General features: G+C 41.3%; 1 protein-coding gene across 1 annotated transcript in view; it reads left to right on the forward strand.

The window, feature by feature from the left end:
- The window catches only part of Babam2 (BRISC and BRCA1 A complex member 2), a 384,291-nt gene that overhangs the window by 287,621 nt on the left and 77,842 nt on the right, over positions 1-18,828 (forward strand). The window lies entirely within an intron of this gene.

Below are 18,828 nucleotides of genomic sequence, written 5' to 3' on the forward strand. Positions count from 1 at the left end.
TGGTAATTAGTTTCATAATTTTATTACTGTATATCTTGTATTAGAATATAAATTCTATGAGAATAAAAACCTGACTTGTTCACTATCAGATCTGTTAACATTTGTTGGCTAAATGAATGAATGAGTAGAGTGATTGCATTTTATGGTAATCAAGAAAGGCTTCATGGATAGGCCTTTTGAAATAGGCCTGACTGAGATCTTAGCTACTCAGGAGGTTGGAGTAGGAGAATTTCAATTTCAGAGTCTGCCTGTACTACAGAATGAGTTCAAGGCCAGCTTCAACATCTTAGTAAGACCCTGTCTCAAAATAAAAAGTAAATAGGGCTGGAGATACAGCCTAGTGGTCATGTGTCTCTAATGTGCACACAGCCCTAGATTTACAGATCCCCAGTGCTGCAAAGAAGAAAGGAAGGAGGGGAGAAAGAGGAAGACTTCATGACTTAGAACCTGTTTAAGTATTTTTGGTTAAGATATAATTTGTGTGTGTGTGTGTATATTTTTCTATATAGGTAAAATATATAAATATATATTATACTGGCCACAAGCATTTTACATGTGAAGAAAAACTGATGTTAATAGGTAATAGTGGTCAATATCTTTAGTTGAGCAAGGACATTTTTGAGGATCCACCTGAGCTGTAGGGTTGGTACCAGTTGGAAAGTGAGCATGAAGGGGGCTGAAGAGGTGGATTAAGAATGGAAAGGAAGCAGCTTATGTTTTTATGAGGTGTTGATTTTTTGAGACAGGGTCTTGTGTAGCTCAAGCTGACCTTGAATCTATGATCCTCCTGCCTCAGCCTTCTGAGTACTACTATTAAGCCCCATCATATCTGGCTACCTGGAAGCTGTCTAATTAAAGAAAATAAAGAGTAGGCCTAAAGTTTCTGTTTTAAAGGCAAAACCAAAAAGTCTTAACTTGTTGAAACAATTCACTGTTTGGATGAACATACCTAGTATCTGAAGTCATGGTTTCAGGCAGAGCAAGGATGGAGAGTAAGGCAGTGGGGAGGGTGAGGCTGATCAGCCAGAAAGGTTTTTTAAAGCTAATTAGACATGTAATTTTTAAGTATTTGGCAGTACTTATTTTAAAATTTTTTGTTAGTTTTTCTCTTTTATAAAGGAATCAGAAAACCACAGAAGTATTAAAACTTTGTGCTAATAATAGTAACTGTAAATCTGGTGTGAGGAACTTGCTAAACACCTTATCTGAGTGCCTTTTTTCACAGTAGCACTGGGAGGTATATTGTTGTTATTCCCAATTTACAAATGAGCAAGATGAGGCTCTTAAAACTACTTGATCCAAGCACAGTATAGTAAATGAGGAAACCTAGATTTTAAATGCAAGCAGACAGTTCAACTCTAAAGCAAGGGCTGTTTGATGCCTCGTTCTTCTGGCTCAGTTACACTTAAGTTTTTGAGAAATATTCTTTTTCATATCATGTCAACCATTCTTTAATTTAGGATGTTGGCTTTCTTACTAAGTCAGTTACTTGCTGTTCAATCTTTAGGTATTTATTGCTTGCCTATCATGTAGGAAGTCTTATGACATTAATCAAAAAGGCACATCTATGATGTTGCATTGAGAGAAGATTCAGCTCAGTGAATTCATGTCTTATTTGCTTGGAATTCTCTATGTGACATATAATATTGCATGCACTATAAGCCTAAGGATTAGAAGGATAATTTACAGAACTTTCGTATTGATATTCAAAGTTAAAAGACTAGATAGAATGTACCTACAAACTTCAGTTGTTTATATTCTGCTGTGTTTGCCTTATTTCCTTTGTGTATTTATGTTAGCATACTATACTAGTATTTTTCTGAGTAATCTGAGAGTAATTTGAAGACATACATGGTCATGTCCCCCATAGAATGCTTCAGACTATACTTCTAAGGATGTGAACATTCTCATACATGTTGTGGTATAGTTATCAACAGGAAGTGAGTCAGCGATACAGGGCCATTATCTAATCCAAAATCCTTATTCTAATTTTGTCAGTTAACCCCATAACATCTCTTTAACTATTTCTGCCCCTGATTCAGGATCCAGTCCAATGTCATAGCTTGCCATCATTGTCACATCTCTGTATATCTTTTCACTGTCTAGAACAGTTACTAAGTCTTTATGTTTTCAAAGAACACAGGCCAGTTGTTTTGTTCTTCATTAGACTTCATTTGATAATTCCTTATGATTAGATATGTATTAGAAATCTTTGGCCATGATGCCTACCAATACAACATTGTATTCTGAATGTGTTCTTATCAAAGGCACGTTATGCCTTCTGCCACTGTCCATAAGGTGTCCTCGCTCTGATGATAGCAATTAGAAATTTGTGCAAAAATATATTGACACTATCAATATCCTTACAACACTTTCATCCACTAGTTTTAACATACATTAATAAGTTTCTAATGTTGTCTTTTAATTCTCATTTATTAACTGTCTTTTCTGCTCCAAAGAACTTTTATTTATTTATTTATGGGCATAAACACTAATTATTTTTTTTCCAGTGGGACATAAGCTATTTCTATCTATCATTATTTGTTTTGTTAGCTAAAGACAGATTACCTCAGTTTATCATGCTTTCTTCCAAAAATTGAGTTTGGAGTGCTGCATTAAATTTTTATGGCTGCTACTTGGGTAGTGGTGGCACATGCCTTTAATCCCAGAACTCAGGAGGCAGAGGCAAGAGGATCTCCATGAATTAAAGCCAGTCTGGTGTATAGAGTGAATCCCAGGACAACAAAACCAAAAAAAAAAAAGTATTGCTGCCCTAACAAGTTATGGAACATTTATCAGCTGAAAATTGCCCAGATTTATTGTCTTAGAGTCCTAAAATTCAAGGCCTAGCTGAGTCTTTAGGAGCTAATCACAGGGTGTTCAGGGGCTGTATGACTTCCTGGAGACTGAGGTAGAAAATCTTTCTCCCAGCTCATTCTGACTGCTAAGAGAATTTAGACTGTCTCTGTTAGATGACATGTATCAACAGCCTAAACTAGAAGTCAGTTGGGTTTCTAGAGCTTTCCACCTTCCCTAGCACATAGCTCTCTTCCTTCTTGGTACAGTTTCACACATGTGTCAGATCTTTTGTAACTCCTCCTCACACCTTCCACACTCTTCTGTTTTCCCTTTTCCTTTTAAAGATTCCCATGGTTAAATTGTGCCAACCACATACTCCAGGGCAATAGCTTATGTCAAGGGCTTTACCTTTTTTCAGTTTAACTTTTGAGGCTAGGTCTCACTGTGTGGCCCTAGATGACCTGGAATTTATTAGACTAGGCTGGCCTCTACCTCACAGAGCACTGCCTGCCTCTGCCTCTTGAGTGCTGGGATTAAAGTCATGTGCCCACCTTGCCAGGCTGAGGTCTTTACCTTGTATCATATCTCACCAGAATCCATTTTGTGGGATTTGTCCTAGGTATTTCTGTTACTGTGAGAAAACACCATGACCAAAAACACCTTGGGGAGGAAAGGGTGTGCATCAGCTTACACTTCTACAACACAGTCCATCATTGAGGAAAGTCAAAGCAGGAACCTGGAGGCAGGAGCTGATGCAGAGGTCATGGAGGAATGCCGCTTACTGGCTTGTTCCTCATTGCTTGCTCAGCCTGCTTTCTTACCACACTCAGGACCATCAGCCCAGAGATAGCACACCCATAGTGAGTGAAGCCCTTCCCCATCAATCATTAAATAAGAAAATGCCATACAGATTTGCCTACATCCCTGACTTATGGAGACATTTTCTCAGCTGAGGCTCCCTCCTCTCCGATGACTCTAGTTTTATGTCAATTTGATATGGGCATAAACACTAATTATTTTTTTTCCAGTGGGACATAAGCTATTTCTATCTATCATTATTTGTTTTGTTAGCTAAAGACAGATTACCTCAGTTTATCATGCTTTCTTCCAAAAATTGAGTTTGGATAGTGCAGTGATATTAGGACAGGGACATCTTTGGGGAAGCTTCCTACCTACCACAAATGACTACCCTCTTCAAAGCTTGTGCCAGACATTTACTTTCAAGTTCTTCAAAGAAAACATCAGTCAGAAAGATGGTTCAATAGAGCACTTGCCTCTCAGGATTGAAGACCTGAGAATTTGGATCCCAGAACTCAAGTAAGTCCCAGGTAGGCATATGCGCCAGGATGTGATTACCACACTCTGAAGGCAGAGATGGGGGGATCCCAGAGCATGCTGGCTAGCTAAACTCATCATATCTGCAAGCTTGGGTTAAACTGAGAGACCCTGCCTCAATGAATAAGGGGGGGGGTGATAAAGGAAGATTCCTCGGGCATATATACATACATGTGCACCCACATACATGCAAACACACAGACATAAATATTAAAAAATTACAAAGAGGCTTCATTGAAGGACTTTTCAGTTCAGTTGAAAGGAAGAGACTTGTAGAGAAGGGACTCAAAAGAATCTAGAGGGGTAATAGCTTCAGTTACAGTGCTTGAAGGGTTGAGAAAACTTGAGATGATACACAGACATCTGGATTCTGCTCCTGAAGGGTCTCTTAAGGACACTGGTGCCGCGGTCTCTGCAGGACTTGAGGGAGAGTTAGTTACACTGGATGGAGTGGTCCTGTCATGAGGTTGCCCTCAGCCTTCCCCAGTACCTGTGCTTGCTTTTACGATGTGCTTACATGACCAGCAAGTCCCTTTCTCCATCCTTTGCCGGGAACATTTGTCCACTAAGATTATTCCTTTCTGTTGTTAGAGAGTTTCTTTTTAGTCTTTCTTCAGTAAGGGTCAGTCTTGCTCTCTGAATTCAGGTGTTAACATGGCCTTGCCAGTCTGTCCATCCCTGTTTGAGGAAGAGCTGAGTGATTCTTAATGAGGCTGTTCTGTGGGAGCTGGGGCTGAGATGTACATTCAGGAATCAGATTCAGTTACTGGAGTCCATTTGAGTCACTAACTTAATCTGCCCTACTGCTGCCAACCTCACAAGTCTCAGTCCAATGCCTGGCTCATGATAGTGTTCACAGGTGGCAGCTATTGCTGCTGTTCTTCTAAATGGTAGATTTCAGAGCAATAGTTTACCAGTCCACAGTCCTTGTATATAAAATTGGCTCTCAACTCCAGAACAACCGCCACCCTCCACACAAAAGGTCACATATACCAATAGCAACTTCCAGTGCCACCAGTGAACAAGAGTGAGATAAAATGTCATCCTTGGCTCCCACAGTTCCCTTCCTGTGGAGGTCACTCTGCAAGATGAATCCCTGGATGACTAAGCAAGAATTAAAGTAAAAATTGTCCTCCATCTAGAGTTCCTCTCTTAATACAAAGCTCCTGTCCCCATTATCACTGTGCAAACAGACAGGCCCTACCTGCCCTTGGAATGTCTCCACTTTGCACCATGGTTTCTTTCCAGTCATGCTTGGGGTTCATGCCCATCTACCACTGTAACCTGTTCCTGCTTTTCTGGCTCGGGTGATACTTCTTCCTCTTCCTCGAGACAACAAAGCCTCTCAAATCTTAGCCCCAAGGGAAAGTCAGGGGGGAAGCATAATTTATTGAGTAAGGGAAAATAAATACACTTAATATTTTTACACTATTCTGTTAAGAGAAAGCCTTAGTTAGAGAATGGATTCTGGTAAATGTAGGCATGGAGGAAGGGATAGCATCTTCTTCCAAGTGGCAGGTCCCCAAACCCTAGGCAGTAGATTCCCCTACAGTATGTCCTTCTGGCCTTGCCTGGGAATGATTTGGCCATCATTACTGTCATGACTGTTAAATGTGTATTTCAGAGAATTGAATAATGCTTAGAATGATGGTTTTTAAATTAAAGATAATAAATAAATCCTACTTTTTAAAATCATCCTCCCCAGTTTTGCACGTATGGCTGTTAACAGAACTGAACCCCCACTATTCTATTAGTAAGTGAACTATCTAGTGAGCTAAAACGCCAAGTGCCAGGAACCCATGAAAGGCATCTTTTGGGATTGAAATACTGACTACATTTAGCATCCTTGGACCATCACTGCTCTAGATTCCTACCTGTCCCCTTTCACCATCTTTTCTCCTCAACTTCCTCTCTGTAGCCTGCTCCCAAAATGTCTCGTGCTGCTTGCCATTGGCTTTGGGAAGGTGATTTTCAATGGAGGGGTGGAGAAGAGAGTGTGCTGCCATCCAGTATGTGTGTCCTGCTAGGGCAGTGTGACAGCATCCTATACTCACCTTTCGGGCATTTGATGGTCCCTAGCTCCCACCAGGTCTTGGCACCTCAGTGGCAAATGTAGGAAAGGTTATCTAAGCAAGCACCTAGCGCTCCTCTGTCCCCTTCCCGTCATCATTCAGCTCTTTGACATGGTCATGGTCTGTCTACTGGGCAGCTACCAGGACTTGTGGGGAAAGAGAGGAAGGGGCTTGAAACAGGGGCAGGAAGCTCAATGGGCAAATAGAATTACATGGGTCATTGGCTCTGGACAGGCTGAACATCCTCAAATTGGAAGAACATCAGTTGCATGTTAGCTGAGAAGGCTAGATAGGTGTCTTTTCCTTCTGTGTGCTTGACAGTGTCCCTCGTGCTTGGGCAGCCCATTGTACATTTGGTCCTATGGGTCTATAGCCGAACCAGCTACAGGATTTTATTACTTTCAAAAGACACGCATTTTCTCCAGCTCCAAGAAAGTCTCTAAAAGGCATTCATGTTGCCTGTTTGTGCTATGCAGGAACAGAAGAAAGGAGAGATTCACTGCCTAGTACTGCAGACAGCTTATACATTCCTTAGATGATGTTCAAGAACAGGCTAATTCCAACATTAGCCAAATGGCATGTAAGCCAAACCAAAACAACGGCAAAAATACTGACATTCATTTTATGAACCGCTTAATTGCCCATGTTAGTCACAAAGATAAAATCACTACAAGTGCTCTGTCTCTAAGTGCTGTTTTCCATGGTGATGAGCACGGGCCAGATGTCATTAAACATCAGCCATTGCACCATATCCTAAAGACATTAAGTGTGACTTCTAAACATTCTGGTTGAGATTGTGGCATCTTATTTTAGTCCCTGAATGGTCCACTTGTTGGACATGTTTTTAATTAAATAGTAAACAGTCAGTTGATACAGGCCTATTTGTGATAACTACAGATGTTGTAAGGGTCATGCAGCCAGACCTTCCTGCACTGCTGCTAGCAATACAAATGTAGCTGGTTTGGTTTAGTTTGGCTTCCTTACAGAGAGAACCTAGGATGGAGCCTGGGGTCTTGTTCATGCTAGCTAAGTAAGTGGCCTCCTGTCTCCAACAGTGCCTAAAATATTTGCAAGCAAATTTCTTGAGTACTCCTCTTTGATTTATTGGATTTAGGACATCCACTTCTAGTGTACAGTGTCCCTCTAGGGAAGGATTGGAAGAAGGTGGGAGTCTAGTTCAGTTGTAGACTACCTGCTCAGGACAAGCGATAGTTAATCAAAAACATGAACCAATCAGTTCAGTACCTAGCATCAATACATAAAGAAATAAATAAGAAACATCCTGAAGGATGGTCAGGATACTGCTCTAGGCCTCTGTGGATAGCCCAGGGCTCACACAAAATTTGAAAGTTTGGCCAGAATGCTATAAGGAAACAAATACTCCCATATTAAGTTCAAGCCCAGCCTCAAGTTAACAGTGAGACCAACATTTTGTTGCTTCATTTTCCTATTAAGTTCTGGGTTGCTGATTGAAGCAGAATTCCAGTGTTTTGACACACCACCACATTGTTAACATGATAGGGTGGATTTGATTATGGGAGAACAAGCCCCCAAAATGGTCATTACACACACACACACACACACACACACACACACACACACACACACACACACACTGAGGCCTCCCTTGCTCCTCAAGGCAGTGTGTGGTTGCATTTTTCCATTTGATGTGGTTTTTTCTTCAGTGCCAAACCAGGCAATGTGGGAAAATGATGATACTGCAGAAAAAGAGGGTGGCAGTGACCTGCTTGGTAACAGGAGAAATAAAGCAGATCTCAGGAATCGAAGCCAAAAATACCTGCTTCTCTGTGCAGGAAGGTAAAAGAAACATATAGTTCTTTCTGTGATGGGGAAATTCAAGGCTCTGCCAGCAAGCAGCTGGTGCCTTGTAGAGCAGGCAGGGAAAAGCCAGGAGAGCCAGGAAAGCTGGTATAGGTGAGAAGGCAGCTGCTTGAGAAAGGGCGTAGTTCCTCAGCTGGAGGGGGTGGGAGCTAAGGCTGCCTTCCAGCCTAGCCATGGAACACACTTTCAACATTTTGTCATTTCAACACTGTGCAGTGTTGGGGGCAAGGCCTAAAGAAGCATCACAGTTTAAAAGAAGCAAAATATGTCCACGCAGGAGCAGGTTCTCTTTATTTACAACTTTAAGGCTGGGCGACTTTTATATTGTGTGGTTTGTAACTACCCAAAGTGACATTTTCTGAGTTTTAAAATTATCTCTTTTTTTGCACTGTGAAAAGAGCATATATGATTCATCTTAATATTTCTGAGGATCAGTCACCAGCTAACAGCTAGTATTTTGGGTGGGAGGCAGGCTTTTGTAGGCAGCTTTTTCACCTAACATAGAAGTAAAAAACACCAGAATATGCCTGAAGCTTCGTTCATAATCATATAAATAGCTCTCTCTTGCACAGTTGCAATCTAGTGCCATCGTAGGAACTCCCACTGTTCATGAACTCCCTCTGTGTACCTCACCCCTTCCTAAAGAAGCTCACACTGCACTGACACTAGCTAAGCCTGGGGAGTTCCAAGGAGGCTGACAGATGGGCCTGGGTTTTGTTTCTACGAATATCCCCATTGTGGGCCTTTGGTCTGTGTATCTTCTAGGATGTTCCCATTTTTCAGCCTCTGTAGAACCATCAACTCATCCTAAATCAAGTCAACAAGCTGTGGCCCACTGGGCAAATCCAGCCAGCAGCTGGTTGTGTGTGGCCCACCAGCTAAGAGTGATTGTTACATTTTTTCCATGGTTAGAAAAACAGTTAAAGAATGATGTTTTGTAACTTGTAAAAACTGTATGGAATTCAAGTTTCTGTAGCCATAAATAAAATTGTATTGGAGCACAGCCATGAATATTCATTTATATGTCATCCAAAGGAACAAAACAATATTTATTAACTGACTCTTGACAAAAAATGTTTACTGACCCCAACACCCTTAAAATCTTCCTTCCCATAATAACCATTTCAGAAGAAGAATACAGATGTTTGTTAACTTTGAATGTTCATTTGGGAAATTCAACATTAGCTTTCACTCAGTCATTCGACTTTCATACAGGTTGAGTATCCCTTATCTGAAATGCTTGGGACCAGAATTTTTTAGAATATTTCCATATGCAAAAAGATCTATCTTCAAAATGGGACTCAAGTCTAACAGGAAATTTATTCATGTTGTCATAAGTACCTTAAAAACATAGTCTGAAATTAATCTCATATAATAGTTTTGGCATACCTGTGGGTTTGTGTGTATGTGATATGTATGTGTGGGGGGTGTGTGGGGGGAGGTGCTTACATGTATGTATAATCTATGCTTAATAGGAGGCCAGAAGAGACTGTTTTCCTTAGTCTGTTGAACAGGGACTCTCACACAGCATGGGTCTAGACTGGTGGCTAACGAGTCCCAGTGATCCTCCTGTCTCTGACCCCCACAGCACTTGGATTACACAGGCATGTCAACTATACCTAGTCATTATGTCCAAGCAAGGGATTTGAACTGGGGTTTTCAGTGTGTTCAGCAAAGCAAAGCACTCTTAACCCGCTGAGCTAGCTCCTCACTCCTATGCCTGTGTTTCAACTGTAACCTGTTTAGTAAGATTGGGTAGGACATCCCACTGTGATGTCAGTTGGCACCTACAAAGTTTCCAGTTTTGCATCATTTGGGATTTCAGTTTTTCAGATTAAGAGCCTTCAATTTATACTACAAATATTTATTAGAAGCCCAATACAGTTTGTCATTATTCTTGTTTCTCGAATTATAAGCAAAATCAGTAAAGTCCCCCATTCTGAAAGAGTTTACATTCTAATAAATTATGGTCAAGAAAGTCAGTGACAAATTAGTATAGCAAACAGGGTGTCTTTGTGGAGCTCAGGCCTTAGGAAGAAGCACAACAGAAGACAACTGGAGGTAGTAGAGGCTCTGTTGGGAAAGGTTCAGTGAGAAGGCGGCATTGGGTTAAGACCTGAAGCAGATGAGGAAGAAAACCTCAGAGGTGGCTGGGAAGAGAATGCTGGGAACAGTCCTAGATGGACAGTGAGTCAGGTGCGCAGTGGTGGAAAGTATTTTGTCCCAGCTTAAATGTGGCCTGTGAGAGAAGAGGCAAGGGCACCGGTGAGGGTGGGAGCTGACGCTTTTCACTGACGAACTAAAAAGCAAGAGTTGTCATGACTGAAATGGGATGCATGCAGGAACAGTTGATTGGTTGTTTGAAGTGAATTATCTAGATCCTGATTATAGTACCAGTATGATCTGAAGCTATAGATTTGGAAATTGTCAGGATAAAAACAAAGTTAAGTAATAAGGTTGCCTGTGATTCATTCTAGAAGCCCTTGGTTCTTTATCTCCAGGATCTCACTCACTTTGCAACTAAACATAGCTTTTCTAAACCTCATTTTGTTTCTAATTTATCATATGTAGGCATTTGGATCTGACATCATCCTTCTTGCTCCTTCTCTAGTCACAATCCTCTAGTTAGTAAATGGTCTGGCCAGTCTAGGGGTTATGCCTCTCTCGTGGGTCAGAAAGCTATTACATATGGCCCAAGACACATGCTCTGCCATCTACAATGAGTTCCTTGCTTTTGATCCCCAATTCTACCTTGTTGGTTGGATTTTTTGCTTGTTTTGTTTTTTTGTTGTTTTTGTGTTTTGTTTTATTTTGGTTTGTTTTTGTTTTTGGTAGATGTGTGTGGTACTTAGGAGTAAGTGTATGTAACCATGTGCATTCAGATGCCCATAGGGCTAGAAGAGATCTTCAGAGCTCCTAGAACTGGAGTTACAGTGGTTGTGAGCTATGCAGTGTTGGTTCTGGAAACCAAACCTGGGTCCTCTGCAAGAACAGCCAGTGTTCTTAACTGCCAAGACATCTCTGTGCCCTACTCTGTCTTGGTTTTTGGTGGTGGTGGTATTTGTTTTGCTTTGGCTTTGGTTCAGGTTTGAGGAGCAGAATCTCAGTATGGGATTTGGACAGGCCTGAGACTTACTGTGTAATCCAGTCTGACCTGGCAGATGCTTTCAGATGCTCCTGATGCTTCTGGGTTGAGAGGCAGATTTGCCCTCCTTTCCTCTGCCTGTGTCCAGTGTGTGAACTGAAGAATGCCAGCTGCTGGAGGTGTGTACTGCATCGCCTGAGTAGGCTGCTGAAGTGCCAATGCTCAGACCCCATCTCAAATCTGCCACACCCAATACATTCATTGTCTTCTCAAGGGTGGGGCTGGCTCCCCAGATTATTCTTAAACAAACAAGGAAACTACTAGTGCAGAGAAACTTCGCAAACCCAGTTTCATTTCCAGTTTGGGTAGGTTCTGTCCACTCTTAACCACCGTTTTCTCTTCTCCAGTGCTGTTTGAGTACTCACCTGCTTTGTAAGGTTGATGTAAAAATCAAGCAAGGATCACCATGGAAACAAGTTGTAAAGTGAAGAGTGCCAGTTCCTGGGCTAATCTCATTTTCTGGTGTCTTTTCATTTGTGTGTTTGAGTCAGGCTCCAGCTACCTCTACACTAGTCCTTTGAGCACAGGGATGGGTCATGTGTGTGCATGCTGTTCCTGTGTAGCAGCCTTTCACAAACACCACTAAACAGAAGCAGGTGGATACCTTCTCCTCTGGGGAGAAATGTTTGCCTCTTGTTCTCTACATCTGCCTTTGGATGCCCTTAAAACCTATGTTTTTGTGAGGCAAGGAGTTGTTGGGAAAAGATAAATTAGGTTTGAGTAACTATTGAACACATCCAATAAAAATGTTTCAAAGGTAACTCAGGAAAAGTAACCTGGCTCCACACAGTACAAGAGCATTAAGCCATTCTGGTGCAATGCAGATTTGTAAATGTATACCAAGTTGAAGGTAAATTCACTCATATCTGACCAGTAGTATTTGAAAGTAGTTTTACTTTCAAAGATTGTGATGAAATTAACTACAGTTCATAGGCCAAGGATAGGGATGCAGTATGAGGGAAGAACTCTTCCCAGCCTTCCCCTGTTGTGCTTCTAGTGGCGACGAATCTTCTATAGCAGTTCCCTCTAAGTCTTACTAGGGCAACATCTCGCAAGCCTGTTGTTTAGTGACTTCCTTTAGATGCTTTTCCATGTGCTAACAGAACCCTGATGTGGACATCTGCTAAGATCACTGCTCCTCAAAGGCTTCTGTGAGACGTTTAACAAACTTAGAGCACATTACTGAACAAAGGCTTGGTTAGAGTGCATGTTGTTAGACAAATTCTGTTTGCAATTAAAATATTCCCATCTTCTGTCTCCTTTAAATGTAAATTTTTCTTGCATGCATTCCACTGGAAAGGGTCAGGGCCTCTGATCTGCACAGTTTTCTCAGGTTCCCAAGAGTTTTTTTTTTTTTTTTTTTTTTTTTTTTTTTTTTTTTTTTTAAATGAGAAAGGCTCTCTTTTTTGCTTTGAATCTGGTTAAGTTTCCTGGAAAAGGCCTTGAGGGCTTTGCCATCACCTGACACACTCAAGCCACATGTAGAAGCAGAGATTGGGTTGTGTGTTGGGGGATTTTGAAGTGCCAAACGTGGTAACAGAAAACCTGGGAGTGGAGCATTTTTCCATCAGGGACCTGGAGTTAGATGTGTCTGCCATCACTACCTTGTGCGCCTTAGCTTATACACGTTCCAGCTTTCTCGTGTGTATGATGGTAACCCTTCTTGTATTAGTTACTTTTCTGGTCCCTGGATCAAAAACAATTTAAGGAAGGAAGGGTTTGCTTTGACTTACAGTTTGGAGGCATACAGTCCATGTGGCAAGGAGGGTAAGTAGGAGTGGTAGGTGCTGGTTACATTGTGTCCACACTCAGGAACCAGAGCATGAATGCCTTAGATCTCTTTCCTTTCTGGAATGCTACTGCCCACATTAGAATGGGTCCTCCCACCTCAATTATTCCAGATAAGCCCTCAGAGATATACCCAGAGATTTGTTTCCATAGTGATTCTAAAGCCTATCAGATTAACAATCAAGATTAGCCATTGCCCCATTCCTGATGCAGAGCATGGTGCATACATAGTCAGTGGAGTTTGCCTGCCTTCTGTCCCATGTGGAATTAATTTGCAGACTAAATCCCTTTTATTGCCACTGGAGTTCTTTTCATGCATACTTTCCCTAAGCAAAGAACAGCCGATTGAAAGTATGTCTTCTTTTTTAATTGTCTTTTTAATAATTTCATAAACATCTGAGAAATCGAACTCAACAGTTTCATCTTCTTTAGACTTTGCTTAACAGAGGAAAATTTTCTGGGTGCCCAATCATCATTGTCATTATCTCAGAGCACTTCCATTTTTATCTGCTTCTCTAAAATTGAGGAACAAGAAATAGAATACAATATTCCAAGCAGGCAATGGAGTGTTTAGTTTTACTACAAGTATGTGTAGACTGCCCTGCCCCAATCCGATGCCTCTGGGAGCCTCCTACCCCAGTGTGGCTCCCCAGAGTTCTCCCACTTGTGATTTTGAGTACTCATTCTGATATATCTTTTATTTTCTTCATCTCTCATGCACAATGTGATCTTTCCATATTGTATTATACCCTGATTTTGCTTGATTGATGTTCAAGAAACTCTTAATATGGCTCAAAGATAAACCATAAAGTGAGGTCTAACAACAGGTCTAGAAAATGTTCATATGTGTATGTGAAATGTGTATGTGTGTATTATATATGTAGATTTTTAAATCCCACTAGGTCAACTGTGACACATGTATCTTAAACTAAGAAGTAGTAAGATGATGAGGTGATAAATTTGATGGATAGAACCATTACAGACAGCTTTGGTTATGTAGTATATAGGTAAGGAACAGACTTTTTTGGGTGGGGGGGGTGTGTTTGAGACCAAGCCCTGCACTGTAGCCGGGTTTGCCTAGAATTCACTACATAACCTTGGCTAAACTCAAATTCATACCGATCCTCCCACCTCTTTTCTCCTCCTCCTCCTCCTCTTTGTCCTTCTCCTTCTTCCTCCTCCTCCTCCTCATCTTCTTTTTCCCTGAAACAGGATTTCTCTTTGTAGCTCTGGCTGTCCTGAAACTCTGTAGACCAGGCTGGCCTCAAACTCACAAAGATCCACCTGTCTCTGCCTCTTTAATGCTGGGATTAAACAAGGAGTAATCATTAAAGCATTCAGTATTGGGACCAGAGAGATGTCTCAGCACATGGCAGCTCACAACCATCTGTGACTCAACTTCCAGGGAATCCTAAGCCTTCTTCAGACACCAGTCAAGCACTTGGTACACAGACAAAAGACCCATAGAAAGACAGACAAGTCTTTCTATGAAAGACTTCCTAATGAAACAGGACATGGGCTTTGGAACCAGATAGATGGGCTCAAGCACTGTAGTTGTATGATGTAGTTGTTCTTCTTGGGTAAGATACTGAAACATTGAACCTCACTTTTCTCACCTGTGAATGGATCTAGGCAAATCTGGTTGGCAGTGTTGTTATGGAGTTTAGATATTATGGAATACCTGGTTGAAGTAGGTACTCATTAAACATCAGTGACTTATAACGATTATCCTGGCAGGCCTCCAGGAAATACATTGGATACCATGGAGCACTCTTGCATTCCTCTGCCTCACGAGGCCTTGCTGTGATGTCCTGGTCATACATTTATTTGGGAAAATGATGCCTTTAAACTGTTAAGCAGACTGTTGATATTTGTTGGCAGTACCCATTTGTCATTCCTTTTAGCTTGGAGCTAGAGGCAGCCTGTCTCCTGGTTATGGTCCTGAAAATTCCCATTTCCATGCATTAATCTCCCACACTCTTACAACTGTACTGTGGAGGAGGCATCCACAGCACCTTGTCCCTCAGACCAGAGTCCAGAGGATTATCAGAGCATAGGAACTGTCCCAGGTGGCCCTGAATGTTTCTTGTCCTTACTCCTGGACATGGGGTACTCAGTTCAGAGCCATTCTCGTATTTTCTTTTGGAGTGCCTGGTGCTGTTTGAATATTAGTATAGCCCCTGTTATGAATTAACCCTGAGATTATATATAATTATATATAATGCCTGAGATTATCCATTTAAGAGCAGTGTTATCTTGGTCATATTGATGAAATACTTGAGAGAACTCTATAAGGACAAGAACGATGATTGTGCATCCCTCGCCATTCTGGTTGCCTCCCATCTAAATGATGTTTTCTTCACTTTACTTGGGAGTTGCTGTTTCATCAGGGGTCAGTGTCAGACCCCATTGTCCTCACTCAGGCTTTCAGACAGGCTGGCTCCCTGCATTTTGTCATGTCAAAATAATTCCCTTATGTTGTCACACTGCAGCCAAGTCAAGACTTGAATAGTAGAGACATTCTGACTAAGGTTCACAAAAGACTATCAGTTTCATTTGCATGGAAAGGAATATCAGAAACAGTTGCTGTGATTATCTTTCAGAGCCAAGAGATGGCTAGAATTGCCTTTTAGATTACCTTTTGTTCTATTCCACTAACTGTTGGATGAAAAGATTTTCAAACTCTGACTTTCAAATTTATACATACAAATTTAGTTTCATCTCTAAGAATTAGCACCTAACTTCAAGGTTCATTTTAATCCATGAAAAATGACTCACAAGTTGCTTCTTCATCAAAACATCCCTTTCACCCCTCTCCTAGATTCAGCCCAAGGCCCCACCACACCCACAGCACTCCCTCACCTTCTAACGCATCTCTGTGCTCCACTGCAGAACGCAGAAGCAGCAACTCGCCCTGCTCAGCCCCACAGTAGCCACTGCAAGGCTAATGCTGCCTCTTTCCTCCTGCCCCATGTCCCTGGCAGTATCTGAGCAAGCCCTGGAATCTCTCTTGCACAGGACGAGTTTTCCATATATCAGCTCATTGTTGTTAGTGTTCATATCAAATAATTGGAGCTCACGAGCTATTACTTCTACCTTCCACCCTTGAAAATATGATAGTGTTTTTATTTCAGTCTTTGTTTATTCTCATGATCAGGACAGACGGCATTCAAGCTCAAACCAGCATGTTAAATATTTACCCATGAGGTGGGTACTGCCATATGAATCAACAGTACTTATCCAGTATGTAACACTGGATCTTAAGTTATGTTTACTAACACAATAAGAGACTCCTGAGTTAAACTAGTGGTGAAGCTAGCATCTTTGTTGTTGTTTTATTTTTTGAGACAGGGTTTCTCTATGTAACAGCCCTGGCTATCTTAGAGCTCATTCTGTAGACCAAGCTGTCCTTAAACACACAGAGATCACTGTCTCTGCTTCCTGAGTCCTTGGATTAAAGGCATGAGCTGCCTGTCACAAGCATCCTTTTAAAATGAGCCCAGTTAAAGTTTCATACCATCTGACAAACTTCAGGTAGTTATGTGGTTCAAAGGTAGACAGATACCAAGAGTGGTCAGTTAGTCACATCCAAAATCAGACAAATCTGGTTGTTGAGATGTGGTGAGAGCTGAGGTGTGAACATGGAGACGAATACTGGCTCACCTGCTCTACAGATGAGTGTAAGGGAGATGACCGTGCATCTCAGAATCTGCTTCAGTGATCGCTGGAGTGTCTCAGGAACTTCCCCTCATCAACTTCCTGACCTGAGGACTTTAGGCAGCTACATAGCTGTTCTTCCCAACCCTGCAGCCTTTCATGATTAAATTCATCCTCCTCTCAGGAAGCAAAGCTTGTCAGCCAAAAATGTCAGGGGCGCTAGTGACAGACAGATAGACCTGCCTTCTAAGCTTGACTCAACCACTGACTAGTTGTGCAAACCACAGGTAATTGCCTGTGCAGCGCCCCTCGCCCCAAGCCTTGCTTTCTTCACCTATAAAGTTACAGTAATTCTCTCTTCACTGAGTTGTAGGGAAGGCTAAATTAGACACTGTGATGGAATGGCAACAAGCATTGGCTCTTGATAATCAGACAAATAGGCCTGGCATCAAGACTCTAGATTTCTTCATACCTCTTTCTTTTCACCACAAGCAGTTTTTGTTTATGGCTGTTTTTCAGAATGACAATTCAAACAGGAAGAGAGAAAACAAGAATATGAGAGAGAGAGAGAGAGATAATTGGAGGGAGGGGAGAAAGATTGAGAGAATTACCTCCACACTGTTTTTCTTTCAATTTAACAAATGGTTAAAGATCTATCCTATAATGTTTTATACAAACCAAAAGGCCACTGCAGTCAGTCAATTCCAGAGAAATGTCCAAAGTAGTTTACTTAGTTTGGAGGTTTTGTAATACCAATGATTATTTCTCTGAGTAGCCTGCATCTTGGTATTTACTTTAATTTTCTACATTATATGTATATTTAACCAGTAACCACAAGGCATAAATATTGAACCCTTGTTTTTTTTTTTTTTTTTTTTTTTTTTGTTTGTTTTGTTTTGTTTTTTGGTTTTTTTGTTTGTTTGGTTGGTTTGGGTTGGGGTTTTTTTATTTTATTTTTTGTCCTGTAGAACTCTCTTCTTGACTGATTTTCTAACCTAATGGAGTCATGAGAACCTAGAACCTGATGGACAATGTGCCTTGTAGGTTAGAAGCAAGGACAGGAATCTGGCCCCCAGTTCACAGGGTGTTGCAGGGCTTTTCCTGACCATCTTTGGAGTTTCTGTTAAACCTAACCTAGTATCCATGCTAACAGAAGCAAGAGAAGGCCTGGTCCTCCCTGTTCTTGGCAGTTGCAAAGCATAGTTGATGTCAGTGGCATATCAGGGCATAGGCTGCTATGCTTGCTGTCAGTTCTCATCTAGTCAACAAAGTGAAGAGTATTTCCACTCCATCTCCACCCTCCTTCTTCCATCTTCATCCCCAAAAACAAACATAAAACTCATCTTTACCAGGAAAATTAATTTCAGAAATCTGCAGGCAGTAGAGTAGGGGTTTGGTGTTCAATGTGTTCCCTGTGTCACAGCCCTAGACTGAGTCAACCTGCCCTATACTCTAGAAAGGAGCTTACAGGTAGTTACTGTGACATTACTCACAACATCAGAGCTGGGACTCCTCTAATAAATAGTCACAGCATTAAGGGCCTAGGGTATTTTATTTTACTTCCCAGAATATTATGGGGTGGGGGAGGGGGGCAAAAGGAAAGGTTAAGGGTGATGAATGAAATCCATGCTGTAAGTTTCTGAACTGTTTCTTTTTATCATAGTTATTTATCTAGTAACTGTTTCAAAATCAAGGTTGACAATCAATGATTGGATCAGTGATTATTGATTATAGCATTCCCATCTCTTCCTCTTGTTTGCCCTTCAGAATACACAGATCAAAGCTGTGAGTTCCAGAAGTAGCTCTTCAGTTTCCTGTAGCTCAGGCCAAGTTTTGGTGAACAACTTATCTTTGTCCAGCACTAAAATGACACAACCACAACGAGGAGTATGAAAGTATATTTGAATGATGTTTATCTATCACTGTTGAGACATCTGCCTGAGCCAGTTAGAAGTGGCAGATATATACTGCTGTGAGATATTATCTTAGAAGTGACAGATATATACTGCTGTGTGATATTATCTTCAGTTCTTAACGAAGTGTAACCTGTTAGTAAAACAAAGTGAATTAAAATACAGACATTAACCTCATTAACCCAAGTCGGCTGGCAGCTAGGCCATGATGCAATCCCGGTCTGCTTGGGTACCGTGCCCTGCATTGTGTCGGCTCTAAGACAAGTCCCTTGTGCTC

Source organism: Phodopus roborovskii, unplaced genomic scaffold (genome assembly GCF_943737965.1).
Source record: "Phodopus roborovskii unplaced genomic scaffold, PHOROB, whole genome shotgun sequence".
Lineage (NCBI taxonomy): Eukaryota > Metazoa > Chordata > Mammalia > Rodentia > Cricetidae > Phodopus > Phodopus roborovskii.